This window comes from Pipistrellus hanaki, assembly GCF_964339955.1.
Source record: "Pipistrellus hanaki genome assembly, chromosome: 10".
NCBI classification, from domain to species: Eukaryota; Metazoa; Chordata; class Mammalia; order Chiroptera; family Vespertilionidae; genus Pipistrellus; species Pipistrellus hanaki.
Window position 1 is genome coordinate 53,967,664 of NC_140512.1, and position 14,550 is coordinate 53,982,213.

General features: G+C 41.8%; 1 protein-coding gene and 1 long non-coding RNA gene across 6 annotated transcripts in view; one reads left to right on the forward strand and one right to left on the reverse strand.

The window, feature by feature from the left end:
* The window catches only part of MKLN1 (muskelin 1), a 311,818-nt gene that overhangs the window by 204,940 nt on the left and 92,328 nt on the right, over nucleotides 1-14,550 (reverse strand). The window contains exon 1 of one of the 5 annotated variants that reach the window (XM_084897000.1): nucleotides 2,127-2,249. The exons of the other annotated variants lie outside the window; for them this stretch is intronic. The gene's annotated coding sequence lies outside the window, so the exon portion shown is untranslated. Of the gene's footprint in view, nucleotides 1-2,126; nucleotides 2,250-14,550 lie in introns of those variants that run through there. 5 annotated transcript variants of the gene reach the window in all.
* Nucleotides 1-14,550, forward strand: part of LOC311629145 — a 95,839-nt gene that overhangs the window by 51,948 nt on the left and 29,341 nt on the right. The gene's annotated exons all lie outside the window — the stretch shown is intronic.

Here is a 14,550-nt window from a genome sequence, read left to right on the forward strand (position 1 = left end):
TGGGCATGCTTCCAGATGTCCTTCCTTCCAGACAAAGTTGCAGCGGGCAAGGGGTCGAGGCAGAGGTAGAAGAGGACCCTGGCCACCAAGGCAGGGGCCAAGACCCTTGCACAAATTTCGTGGATCAGGCCTCTAATATATATATATATATATATATATATATATATATATATATATATATATATATATATATATATATATAAATTCCTATGTCTCTGCCTGTTTCCAGAAACTTGACAATGATACGTAGCTACTTAGAGTCCAGGGATGCAGAAAGGCTTAAGATGGGTGTATAACATTTGGAGGTAGTCTGAGTTGGCATCCACTTCCCTATGCTCTCATTAAGTGGTACCTGAAATAACCAGCAAGATCATTAAGTGCCTTACTCTAATCCCTCTAGATTGATAGATTTAATCTAGAATTAGGACGATATAACCCCAATTAACTGCTGCTAGTTTGGAATATCTTTTTCTGATTGACTGTATCTTTTTCCTGTTTGTCTGTTAGCCCGCCACAGTCTTCTGACCCCAGGCTCTGCAATGGATCAGCCCTCCTACTCACTCCCTCTTTCCTACTCCACGTCTCCATGGAAACTGCTTGTCAGAACCTGCGTGGCTGCAGGTTCTGAGGCCCTCTCATCTGCAGCATCAGTCCTGCACAGATTCAGTCTTAATCAGCCAGGCTTCTTAGTAGGAGCCTGTTAGGAGCTCCATCCTCTCATCTGGTGGGGTCTGGAATTGTCTTTAGGGCTCCTTTAGAATACACCTGGAGAGTCCCTAATGCCACTGAGCTGCCCTGAGCTTCCACCACTGATATTCAAGCCAATGGCAGGATCACTGGCTCTGTTATAGTTCAGGCCCACGTTATTTCCTCCTTCAATGATTGCAAGACCCTCTTACTTCAATGCTCACTTTCCTAATATCCAATCTCCCCATTACAATCAGTGAGAAAATTTCCTTGAAAAGCAGATCTGACATGTCCTTCCCCCACAGAGAGTCAGTTAGTGGTTCCCTGTGGCCCTAGGACAGAGTTCAGATGCTCTTGCATGACACATACGATTGTACCTTTATAATCTGACCCCTGCTCATCTCTCTAGGAGTATCTCTTGCCCCTTCTGCTGCATAGTTTGATCTCAGCCACACCAAACCTCATTCCTTCTCCAATGAGCCACCTGTTTTCTCTTCTCCCTGACTTTCTTTGCTTCCGCTTCTACCTGGAGTGTCCTGCCTCCTCCCCCTCTGTATAAATCTTTCACTGATTCTTGGGGGAAACATCCCTGCCTCTTGAATCCTAAGTCCCTCTTCTAAGTACTCCTAGAGCTCCTTTGTTTACCCACTTTCTGCTGAACTGTCAACTTCCAAAGGGCAGAGTGTGCCACCTCTAGCTCAGTGCCTAGCATATTCACTCAAATGTCTGTTAGACAAGTGAAAGAATGAAGAATAAGCTTCTGAAATAAAAATGTCACTGCATGTTGATTATAAGTATTATATATCCTTTCTCAGTCTTTCATTGTTGGGCACCAGTCATGCCCAGACTGGATCATCTCCGAGTCTGCTACACTGCCAGGACATTGTGACATGGAATGCTGGCCACTGTCCTTGGGGACACATTTACAAACAGGACAGTTACCCCAGCTGAGCTCTGCTAGTCCTGATTGCTTCCTTTTTGTTAGTTGCTGGGGAGGTCCCTGCTGGCCTCATGGCTAAACCCCATGGGACTTCAATCAGCAGCTGGAGAGCCATACCTAAGAGCTGAGATAGTGGGTCAGCCGTCCTCTCATTATTCAGGGAAGATTCCTTTCTCACTGGTTATGCAACTTCACTCAGGCTGTTTTTCTTAGTGGACTCCAAGATTTGGAACCATGGTAAGAGGAGAACATGGCAGATAATCTCTAGAGTAGATAATGTCTATCACGTTCCTTCAGGAGGGTCTAGGGTGGTGTTTTTTTGTTTTTGTTTTTGTTTGTTTTTTTTCCCAGGTGGAAGGGAAGTAGTAAGGGACATATGTTTGTAGATAAAAAAGTAAACCAAAGGGAAGGTATAAGGATCTTTTCCCCAGAGATTTCAATGGAGAACCTGGGAAAGAAGCCAGGAGAAGAAAGACCTCTCGCAGAGATAGGTGCTCACCCCTGTGGGTACTTCGAGTTGATGCACCTTCAGCTTTCGACCTTCAGCCCTGTTCCAGTCACTTTTTCCTAAACCAACACAGCTCTCATCTTCCAGAAATGAGAAACCAACCAACTTTCTGCATGGACCTGGATAAGATGAAAAAAGAATAAGTTTTGCCTCAAATTCAGTTCCCTTGCTACCAGAGTAAGACCTATACAGACATGGACTCTAGTAGAGAAATCAGCAAAGCAAGGGCACAATCTCACTTTCTCCCCTGCAGTAAGAAAGCAAAAGATCCATTAGATGAGAAAGTGTATATGAAAGCACTTAGCGCTATGCTTGGCAAATGAATGGGATTCAATAGAATTGACTTTTTTTTTTTTTTTTTTTTTTTTTTTTTTTTTTTTTTAATCTATGCTCAGTGTAGGAAACCATAGGGCAGTTTTGTGTAAAGGAAGAATAGTGGAGGAATAGTATCTACTTGAATGACAGTTAAATTTTTGCTACTAGATTTTCTTTCCTTTGACTGCTTAAAAAAAAAAAAATTAAAGGCAAAACACATTGTTTACAGAACTTTCTATTTTACTATTATGGTTGAATATCCTATATAAAAAAAAGGCTAATATGCAAATTGATCTCTCTACTGGGAGTTCAACCAGGCGGCAGGGCCGGCTGACCAACCGCCTGTGGCCTCTCCCCCCAGCCAGCCTCGCTCCCTTGTCCGCCTCTCCCACACCCCTATCGGGGAAGGCTGGCTGGATCCCACCCATGCACAAATTCATGCACCAGGCCTCTAGTAATATATAATTTTTAACAGGCAGCAGTGGAGAGAACTTAAAGGCATTAAACATATAGCTAGGGAAGAAAGTATAAATTTTCTATTTCTCAAAACCAGACAAACCTATCAGTCTAAACTGGAATACTATTACTCATAATGTCTACCATATAAATAAATAATTTTAACAATTATAAAGTTCTAGTAGAGATGAGATAGCAAATATAGAAATAGCCCAGCCAGTGTGGCTCGGGAGGTCATGGTTCGATTCTCAGTCAGGGCACAAGGGTTGTGGGCTTGAAACCCAGTAGGGAGCATGTAGGAGGCAGCCAATCAATGTTCCTTTTCATTGACGTTTCTATCTCTCTCTCCCTATCCCTTCCTCTCTGAAATCAATAAAAAAAATTGTTTTTTAATGTAGAAACCAAGGAACCACCAGGTCATTTGCTTCAGTGTTGAGGAGATTATTTATTTATGTATTTATTTATTTTGTTAATCCTCATCCAAAGATATTTTTTCCATTGACTTTTAGAGAGAGTGGAAAAAAGAGAGAAAGAGAGAGAGGAACATTGATGTGAGAGATACACATCAATAGGTTGCCTCCCACATAGGCCCTATCTGGGGTGTAGGATCAAACCTGCAATCCAGGTAGGTATTTGCCCTTGACTGGGAATTGAACTTGGGACCCTTTGGTGCATTGGCCGATGCTCTAACCACTGAGTAATATCGGCCAGGGCATGAGGAATTTTTTTTACCTGGACATGTTAGGAGTGATAGGAGATTCATCTGGTGAAAGGGTAGTTGAGGAGGCAAAAGGAGTATAGAAATCATAAGCACTTTTATGCATATAACTCTACTTTATGTATGTTAATACTACCTAACCTAGACCAGCACTCGAAGTTCTTAAAACAAAATGGGTACTTGTTAACACCAGTGAGCCGTGTCCCACTCTAGAGTCAATAACACTATCAGGTTAATATAAGCTCTGAAAACAAAGTACTCATGTCCTATATTTGCTGAGCACTGTCCCACCTGTACTTTCTTTTTATGCTCAACAGTCCTCTGAGATATGTAGTCTTTACATCTTCCATTTACTGAAAAGGAACCAATCACACTTAAAGGGGCTTACTCAGATTAGCAAGAAAATTGATGTTTAGACTAAAGTTCCTAAGTCCAAAATTCACAGACAAAAGTAAAAGACTAAAAAGAATCTTTATTGGGGAAAAACATTTCCCTTAGTATTTAATAAAGCATTATTATAACTCGGTAAGTAAAATACAAAGACCCTCAAGAGAAAAATTGGTGAAGGATACGAACTAACAACAAAAGGAGCAATCAAAGAAAGGCTCTGTGTAAAATGTGATTTCAGCGCGCTCTGGTAAAATGGCCTAGATTGGACTTCACAGCCAGGTTGAAGATAAATGGGCCTTTTTCCTTGACCTAATCCCAAACCTGAATCTTGCAATTTTAACACCCTCCACAGGGAGTGAAGACTTGAGAAAGCCAAGAGCATTGGGAAGAATAGGTCAGCATTGTCTGAGCTTCGTGGATAAAATATCAGCAGCTGAGGCGGAGGAATGCATAGGACAGTATCACAGAGCCTGTGGGTCCCCGGATGTTCCCCTGGGACAGAGTCAAGCTTTGTCTGGCTCTGTGCAGAGCCCCTGTAGTCTTGCTACGTTCGCCAAGGGTGGTTCGTGGCAGCACTGAGGACATCCCCAGGGAGCTTAGAAAAATGTAGAACCTCAAGCCCCCACTCCAGGCCTTTGGAACCGGAATCTGCATTTGAGCAAGAGTCCAGGTGATACGCAAGCACCATGGCGCTTGGGGCACACTGCCCTGGGGGCCTGGCTCTGGGGTTGCTCATTGTAAGTGCTGGGTGAATGGCTGCTGATTGAAAGACAGGATGATCTCTGAGGTCCCTTTCAAAGAAACTCATCTGACTTGCTGAAAACTAGTCACTATCCAGCCCAGCCGAGATTAATGCATTAATAACAGTGCTTTGGTATTGATATTTTCCACAGTGAATTTAGTTTCTTATTAGCATCATTTCACCAGGCTTCTCTCTATGCCCAGGAGGCATCAACAAGGCATAAATCCATTTCTTTGATTGTCCTTTCTGGTCCACCTCTCACAAAAGGGCAGGCATTGGGAATGTAAAAGAAAATGAGCAGAAATGAGAATAACAAATCTGAAAAGGATGGACAAAGGAGTGCTCACCAGTGGAAGGATATTGCCCTTCACTAGCCTTTCCACAGAGAGCGGGTCTGTGAGCTTTCACCTTGGATCATGCAGGTGTGCAGCGTGGAGGGGGGGGAGAGGAGGAGGGGGAGGGGGAAGAAGAGACAAGGAAGAGAAAAAAGGGACCAAGAATTAAGGACCCCTTTGATGTCCTATAAGCTGACACAGGCAGACACACCAAATTAGGCCGTTAAAATGCTTCTGAAGTAACTGTGTGCACCGCCATCACCACTGTCATTATCGTCATCATCATTTTAATTCTATTTGCTCTTTACTGACCAGACCATCTTAGTAAGGACCCAGCCCTAGCTTTAAGGTTTTAGCCTCGGATCTTAGGCTGCCAGGAAAAAACTAGTTACAAGAAGGGAGACAAAAGGGACCCGGAGGACGGAGAGGCTTTCTGAGTTCCACTAATGAGTGAGGTGACTCACGGCTGACTCAGACAAAGGAAGAGAAGCCTGGGAGAGGGGAGGCGGTGGGGGGCAGACCTCAAAGGAGCCCTGCCGAAATGTACCAATGCGAGCTAGGAGTCCAGGGACGCGGTGTTATTTAGAGAACTGCCTGCAGCTCTCACGTTGGAGGGAGGAGGGGATCCTGAAAACACAGGGAGAAAATTGTATTTGAGGCCAGAAACTGAGTTGCGAATCTACTATGCTGTCACAAATGTGTAACATTCTCTGGCGACATTGCCCTGATCCCTGGCAAATCTCCGAATCCTAACTCAGTGGGAATCCATTGTCATCAGGTCCCCGGAGAGGAGAGGTAGGCAAATCAGGCACCACCCTCTATTTTTTTTCTAACAATCTCAATTAGAAAAATGAGCCTCTTTTTGACTTTAGTATTTTATATTTGCAGAACAGTGTGGTCCAACTTGTGCTTATAGATAGACTGTTAAAACGTTTGAATATATGACTGAGGCATCTTCTCTCGGACTAAAGGCTAATTGAAGTTTTGAGTTTGAAGATTGCAGGGTCATACAATTGTTATGAAGGCTGGTAACGGCATTGTCCTACAAGGACTGCAGTGAAATGATAGGACTGCTCCATCACACACTGTACGTAGGCCCGCTGAAGAGCATGCATTTGTGAGATGGCCGGGTGTCCGTATAGGCTGCCTATGGGAAACAGCTTTACTCTGTGTATTGCATAACCTACACGGAGATCAAACTCAGGACCTCAGCCTCATTAAGACAATGAGAACCAACTGAGCTATCTAAAAATAATTTCAGTTGATTACATATTTATATGTGACTTGATGACTATCGTTACAAATTACTCACCAGAATGGCAGGCACGGAGGCGGTGGAAAGACAGAGGTTCTTTGGCAGCTTATCCACCTGTGAACTTTCCCTGAGATGAAAAATAATTTGCTTCAACGTTACCTGCCCCCAACAGACAGCAAAAGCAGTTGGACAGTTTTTTTTTTTAGTCTTGGCCAGTAGGTTTTATATTACGAGCAGGTTTGCTATATTTAATTTAGGGTGTTTTGCAGCATAATTAACCCCAGTATGTCTGATCACTGCAAAAGCAATGAGAATGTTGAACGTGCTGTTGAGAAGAGGCTTATGATTAGGATGCAGATAAAAGAGATTCACAAGTTGAATGTGGAAAAAAAATAATCACCAGTGCTGCATGTGGGTAAGAAATGGATGATTAGACAAGAAGGGTGATCCTGAAAGACAAAGAGAGATTCAAAACACGTGACAAAAGGCTGGCTGAGTCTATGCAATGAACGGCAATCAGCAAGAAATAAGGAAAAGTAATCTTAAGAAATGGCAGTAATTTGGAGTGTGTGATTAGAAAAGTGGCATCGATTTTGAACGCCTATAAGCCTATAATCCAAACATTAATTGAGGGAAGGGCTAAAAATATGTTCAAGCCTTTAAAAGCCTGGTGTAGTAAAAGCTCCCATTCTGAAACCTTTGCTGAACCACACTGATAGTTCCATGCATTCAAAGTCTGTTGGATCTATGCAACATTAAATCCCCTATGGGAGCTGCTGAGGGTTCTTTATGGGACCTGGCAAAGCCCACCAAGGGCTGCCCTGACCAATTTTCTATTTTTGACGAAGCAGCCTAGTAGAATGGATATCGGCAAGGAGGTGAGGATGCTATCTAGTTTTAAAACTTTCAAAGACCATCAAACCCTTTTTTGGTGGAAACGTGTCTTTCTAAACTTAAGTCAATCTTAGCCAGCTTTGTCTAGCTAAGTTTTCAGACTGTAAGATGTATAAGTATATATATATATATATATATACATTTCTCTATATTTTCTTTGAATCATGCTTTTTTATTTAACACTAAATGCCCGATACACAAAGATTCATACAAGAATGGGCCTTCCTTCCCCTGGCTGCCAGCACCACCTTCGCTCTGGCCAGAGTCGCCTTTTGCCCTCTGTCCCAGAGCCACCTTTCCGCCTTCCCACGCTGCCCAGAGGCCCAGAATGGCTAGGGCGGTGCAGAACGCCTGAGTATGCAAACTAACCCGCCATCTTTGTTGGGTTAGTGTGCATACTCCCTCTTGATTGGCTGGTGGGTGTCGCAAAGGTATGGTCAATTAGCACATTACTCTTTTATTAGGTAGATTGGGTAGTGGAATTTTCCTTTAACTTTTGCATGGTATTTTAATGGTAACTTGGTATTCCACTTCTTTACTATTGATATGTTGTGTGATCCACCTTTTGATGAATTCTTAAAAATGTTAATATTCATATTATTTAACATAAATTTATATATTTTTTTATATTTCATTAGGATAACTTAGAATGAAGTTGCTAGAACATGTTTAAAGTTTTAATATATTTCCAAATTTTCCTTCAGAAAGGTATTGCCAATTGAAATCCCTTCACTTCCAGAAAAATATTAATGTTCCTATTTTTATATACCTTTGTTAATACTAGATACTATGATTCTTTTACCATATTCATTTTTAGGAGAAATAATATTTTTAATGTTTATTTGGTTGTTATTGAGATTTCTTTCTATGATTTCTTTTTGAGCGAGAGAGGAAAAAAAAGAGAGAGAAAGAAACAGCAATTTGTTGTTCCACTTATTTATGCATTTATTGGTTGATTCTTCTATGTGCCCTGACAGGGGATAGAACCCTTGGTGTATTGGGATGATGCTCTTACCCAACTGAGCTACCCAGCCAGGGAAATTCCTATGATTTTTTAATCTATAACTTTTGCCAATTTTTATGTTGGAATATTTTCCTTTTACTTATTTACTAGAGGCCCTGTGCACAAAATTCATGCACAGAAGTGTGTGTCCCTCAGCCTACCCTGCACCTCTCCAATCTGGGACCCCTTGAGGGATGTCCAACTACCAGTTTAGGGATGTCCTAAACTGGCAGTCGGACATCCCTCTCACAATCCAGGACTGCTGGCTCCCAACTGCTCGCGTGCCTGTCTTCCTGATTGCCCCTAACTGCTTCTGCCTGCCAGCCTGATCATCCCCTAAACACTCCCGTGCCAGCCTAATTGATGCCTATCTGCTCCCCTGACAGCCTGTTTGCCCCTACTGCCCTCCCTGCAGGCCTAATAACCCCTAACTGCCTTCCCCTGTAGGTCTGGTAACCTAACCTGCCCTCTGCAGGCCTCGTAGCTTCCAACTTTCCTCCTCTGACAGCCTGGTCACCCCTAACTGCCCTCCCCTGCAGGCTTGATCGCCTCCAACTGCCCTCCCTTGCAGTCCTGGTCCCTCCCAACTGCCTTACCCTGGCTGACTTGATCGCCCTTAACTACCCTCCCTTGCAGGCCTGGTCCCTTCCAACTGCCCTCCCCTGCTGGTCATTTTGTGGTGACCATCTTGTGTTCACATGGAGGCAGCCATCTTTGACCACATGGGGGGAAGCCATCTTGTGTATTGGAGTGATGATTAATTTGCACATTACTCTTTTATTAGATTGTATTTGTAATGGCTCTTTATATATTAAGGACAGTCCTCCTTCCCCCAATTTTACATTAGCCTTTTAACTTTATTTATAGTGGCCACTATTGTTTTTCATCTCTAAAGATAATATAAGTCCCAATTAACTCACATGGTTGATGAGAAAACCAAATAAGAAAAAAATTATGAAAATGCAATAAAACATAAAGGATTTTTATCACATACTGCCAATGTTGATACTACCCAAAAATGAAGAGGGTTGGTCCACATGAATTGTTGACAATTAAACTCCTATTCTTGACCCTGACAGTATCTTACAAAACAAGAAATTAATTTAAACCTTTTGTATCATAGTTATTAAGAGTATTATGAAAATAAACAAAAATGTAGAATATAAAAGCACTCTGAGACGTTCAGATGTCTCCACATAAAACCAAGCATCATTATTCTTTTACTTTATTTTGAAAAATCTAATTAATTCAGTACGGACACATTAGAACAAGAAAGGCATCATATTTATCACTACTGTTACCTAAAGCTCATAAGTTATGCCTTGCTCACCTTCCCAAATAGTCCTTTTCTCAAGCTTCCCATTACTTGAAAACAAAAAGAGATCAGTCTGTGAAAAAGTCTTCCTCAATAGAAATATTTTTAAAAACTACATAGTTTTATATAATTAATTACATAAACAATATTTAGAGGCATATATGGAGAAGTCTTGCTCCCAGTGATGTCTCCATCCTCCCTCTTTCTCCCACCCTAGTCCCTATGATTTCTTGTGTATTCTTAGTGTTTCTTTATATGTATACAAGCAAATACAAATACATATTATCATTATTATTACTCTTTTCATTCACAAAAGTGGCATACTATATACATTGTTCTCTATCTTGCTTTTTTCTTTTTTTTAACTTAACAATATATATTGACTAGGAGACCTTCAACAGAAAGACATTTAATGAAAACCTAAGACATGATGATATTGGCATTAATCAAGAAAAATTTTAAATTTCTATCTTAGTTTTGTCACCATAATTATAGAAGCTCAGAGTTGGACACTGTGGTAAAAGACTCACTAGTCAGTCATAAAACCCATTTCCTCTTTTTCCTGGACACAGGACTGCATTTTAAAGCCTCTCTTGCGCCGAAACCGGTTTGGCTCAGAGGTAGAGCCTCGGTTTGCGGACTGAAGGGTTCCAGGTTTGATTCCAGTCGGGGGCATGTACGTTGGTTGCGGGCACATCCCTGGTAGGGGGTGTGCAAGAGGCAGCTGCTCAATGTTTCTCTCTCATCGACGTTTCTAGCTCTCTATCTCTCTCCCTTCCTCTCTGTTAAATAAATAAATAAATAAATAAGTAAATAAATAAATAAATAAATAAAGCCTCTCTTGCAGTTAGATGTGGCCATGTGACTGAATTCCACTGGACAAAATATGAGCAGAGTTTATGTGCGTCACTTCTAAGTCCATCCCATAAAAATCTCCCCATGCAATCTCCACATTCTTTCCCTGTCAGCAGGATGTCAGTGCCTAGAGCAACCTCATAAGCCACATATTGAAGAGGGCAGAATTACAAGATGGAAGAGCCTGGTTCCTTCAACTACCATGAGAGCCACCCACAACCAGGGACACCCATTTTAGATATTATCTGAGTGAGAAATAAATTTCCCACCATCTGAGCCACAGCAGTTTTAGGTTTGATATACAGATTTAACACAGCAGCTACTATTGCCTTCATTAACACAGACAATAACCTTAAAGTCCCCCAAGACTGGTATATGGCAGGTATTTGGATAACTGAATCAATGTGTTTGGATAAATTAATACTTAAACACCTTTGAAGATAAATAATTCATTCACTACCCCATTGGTAGTTCAATCCATTTCAATCAGCTTGAATTATTGAAAAATTTTTTAGATGGAGCTAAAACCCATCACCCTTAACTTGTACCAATGTGGCTGCCCTTCTCAGTCACACAAAATAAGTCTGATCTTTCTTCAAAATAGACTTTCACTTATTTGACAATACCTCATCCCATTCCTCCATGGTCTCCAAGCTAAATAGTCTAATGTTTTTCATTGTTCTGTTTAGGTTATAGTTACTAAAACTCTTACCATCATCTTTACCCTCCTGTGGGCCATTTGAGTTTGTTATTGTTCCCTGTTCAGTGGGTCTCTTGGTAACACTGACCAGCCATGAGGGTACCATTGCCCCTCTTAGTCAGGATTCCATACTTCAATTAACACAGCTTAGTATTTTAACAGCCTCTGAGGTGGTCACGTCACCTGGTAACTTGTTTCAAGCTTGTGGTCAACCTTCCTACCTCTTTCCTCTCCTCTGCCTGGCCCCCACCACACACACTAATTGGTTATACTGTGTGACCTTTACAAATGTCTTCTCTGAGACTCATTTCTCATATGAAAAATGAGGTGGTTGGACCAGGTAATCTCTGAGTTGTTTTCCCCCTGTTCTAATACTCTTTGAGTCTAAAACAGGAAGTTCTGGGAGAGCTCACATTGTACTTTTACGCAGAACCTTTCACCCATCGCAGTTGGAGGGTATAATTCTGCCTGGAAACATTAAGCTCATCAGACAACTTGAAAGTACTCCGCAGATAATTTTTCTCAGCTGTATTAAGCTTATATTCACAGATATCTGGGTGGACTACAGATGAACTATAATGATCAGGAAGAAAAAAATAAGGCCCAGGCAGAAAAGCAAAACGAAACAGTGGGAGCATGCAAATCAGGGTGTGCTTTTCTCTGAAGGAATACTGCATCACTTTTTAACCCAAAGGAGAGTGACCATGAAAAAGGAGTTTGACCATAGAGCCTGGTTTATGGTCAATTTTTCATTTCACTTCATACACTAAAAATCCCTCAGCCAAGGGGCAAATAAATGCATTTGATGAAGTGGCAAATTAAACCATGTCTCCATACCCCTTTGTCCTTGGTAAATTTGTTAAAACAGACATCTTACATGATATTAGCTGAATTTCTCCTGGTATTTCTGCCTGTCAGTTCTCCATCTCTGCCTATGAGCCCAGATCTACTTCCCACCCTAGACTGAGATTCTACGCATTATTATTTGACCTCTTTTGAAAAACTCATTGCCAGCTTCATAACCTGATCTGGGCACGCTCCCCATCGGGGCCTGCATTTCCTGTGGATGATGCATTGGTTTCCTAGGTAACAGAATAGACCTGTTAGCTTGTGGTTTCTGACTCATTCACTGCAATGGACGTCACAAAAATCACGGCTGAACAAGTGGATGCTGATAAAAAGCATGTGTTTAAGGGAGCAGCAGGGCGCTAATGGTTAAAACCATCTCATTGTACCAGCTCTCCCTCCCACTAAGCAAGCCAACAGGCTGACACAAATACCAGATGAGGAAAAGCAAGCAACAGATTTGAAACCTCTCTGAATTACCAGTCATATAGAAGTGCACAGTGGAGTCCTATTTACAGCCCCCATATTTTGTTCTTTTCCCTGTTTAGAATTTTCTTTTCCCCCTGGAACGTGGAAGTACCAGGATTGTCTAATGAAATGTCAGATGAAGACGAAAAAGGGAGGTGGAGACAAACCATAACCTCACCACAAGCTTGTTTGCTAAGGTGACGCCTCCTTTTGATCTTTCACATTTTTCCCTGAGAGAGTACTGGCCAATGACCAGAGCCCAAGATGAAAAATACAGTCTGTCCATCAGAAAAGCTGGATTTCATGAAGCCTAGAGATAAAGACACACGCCTCTCCCTCCTCTCACACATACACATACACACACAAACACACACAAACACACACACACACACACACACACACACACACACACACACACACACACGGGAAGGAGGGGGAGGGGGAGAGAGAGAGAGAGAGAGAGAGAGAGAGAGAGAGAGAGAGAGAAGGAGGGAGGGAGGGAGGGAGGAAGAGGGAGGGAGGGAGGGACACAGATACACACACACACACACACACACACACACACACACACGGGAAGGAGGGGGAGGGGGAGAGAGAGAGAGAGAGAGAGAGAGAGAGAGAGAGAGAGAGAGAGAAGGAGGGAGGGAGGGAGGGAGGAAGAGGGAGGGAGGGAGGGACACAGATACACACACACACACACACACACACACAGAGAGAGAGAGAGAGAGAGAGAGAGAGAGAGAGAGAGAGAGAGAGAGAGACTTGCTAACTACTTCTATTGCTATAACTGATCCCTGCTATGTACTGAAATAAAAACCACGAAGAGTCCCTTTGTCCTTCACATCTGAACAGCTGAAGACCGAATGGATTCTTTAAATTCTTGAATTCCTTAAATGACCAGCAAACCTAAAGGTTCCCTCCTGGAGATAATGCATCTTGTTTTCTACGGAGCCTTGAGGGATGCTTTAAATAGCATGAGCAAGCATCCCAACAAATTAGACAGCAAATGTAGGTTAGCTTTATTTAGACAGATAAAGACAAGCAGAGAAAGTTGTCTGGTTCAAGGGCAGTGCAACCTGACAAGAGAGCATCTCCCAGAGGAGGGGAAATTGTCTTGGGGGAGAGGGATATTTCAGGCAAATGAAGTTCCTTGGATCACCAGGGGAAGCAATGCTAAGTTCTTTGGTACAGAGGAGCAGGAGTTAGGAATGGCCTGCCACTTGTTGAAGGAAAGGTCTATAGAGTTAATGTAAAGGAGGACTTACCATCCCTAAGCGAGTGTGCCCACACAAATACACACACACACACACACACAGAGGCATCCCTGCTTCCCATTTCTTGAGAACCATCAGAAAGGACAGGGTTCCCAGAACATACACTGGGTAGGGAGTTCATGAGGCTCATTGGCCAGTGTGACCTTTACAAATGTCTCCTCTGGAATGGTCCTCAGCAAGTTCTGAGTCAGGAAACATGTCCGAATGGAGAACCCCATGAAGATGTGGAAGCCCAGAAAGCAGGGAAACTAGCCAATTCGGGAGCATTCACTCTTTAAACAAAATGTGGATCCTTGGGAAAAAGTTACAGTCAATTATTTTGGTTTATTTTTTTCTCTCTCTCTTCTTCCAACCCTTAGATTATTTTCTGAAAACAAATGCCTAAGGGAAAGCAGTTGGTCTAGAAAACATTTTAACTTTCTGGTTTTGTTTGTTTTTACTGTAATGTTTATGGTTTCTTCCCTTTCTAATTTTTTGTTGGTTTCTCTCAATTGGCAAAAGCCAAATATTTGATGTCAGTTCATAGCCCCACTAGTAATTAGTTTTCAAAAGAAAAAAACAATTTTAATTAGTAAATTTATAATATTTGAATAGATTATATTTAAAATATGTAATGGTTTTGAGTAAATCAATTTACACCTAACACATTTTTATGTTCCTAAAGTGACTGAATTTAGGCTTGTAATAAAAAGAAAACTTCAGGAAATCTAAAAATTTGCATAGATTTCTATTTCTCTCAAGACTAGATGTTTTCTTATTAAAGGTCTCACAATTTCTAAAAAGCTATATATCTTTATGTATCATAAAGGCAGCTATTATGGGCAAAATATTATAACCCTGTCATGAAGC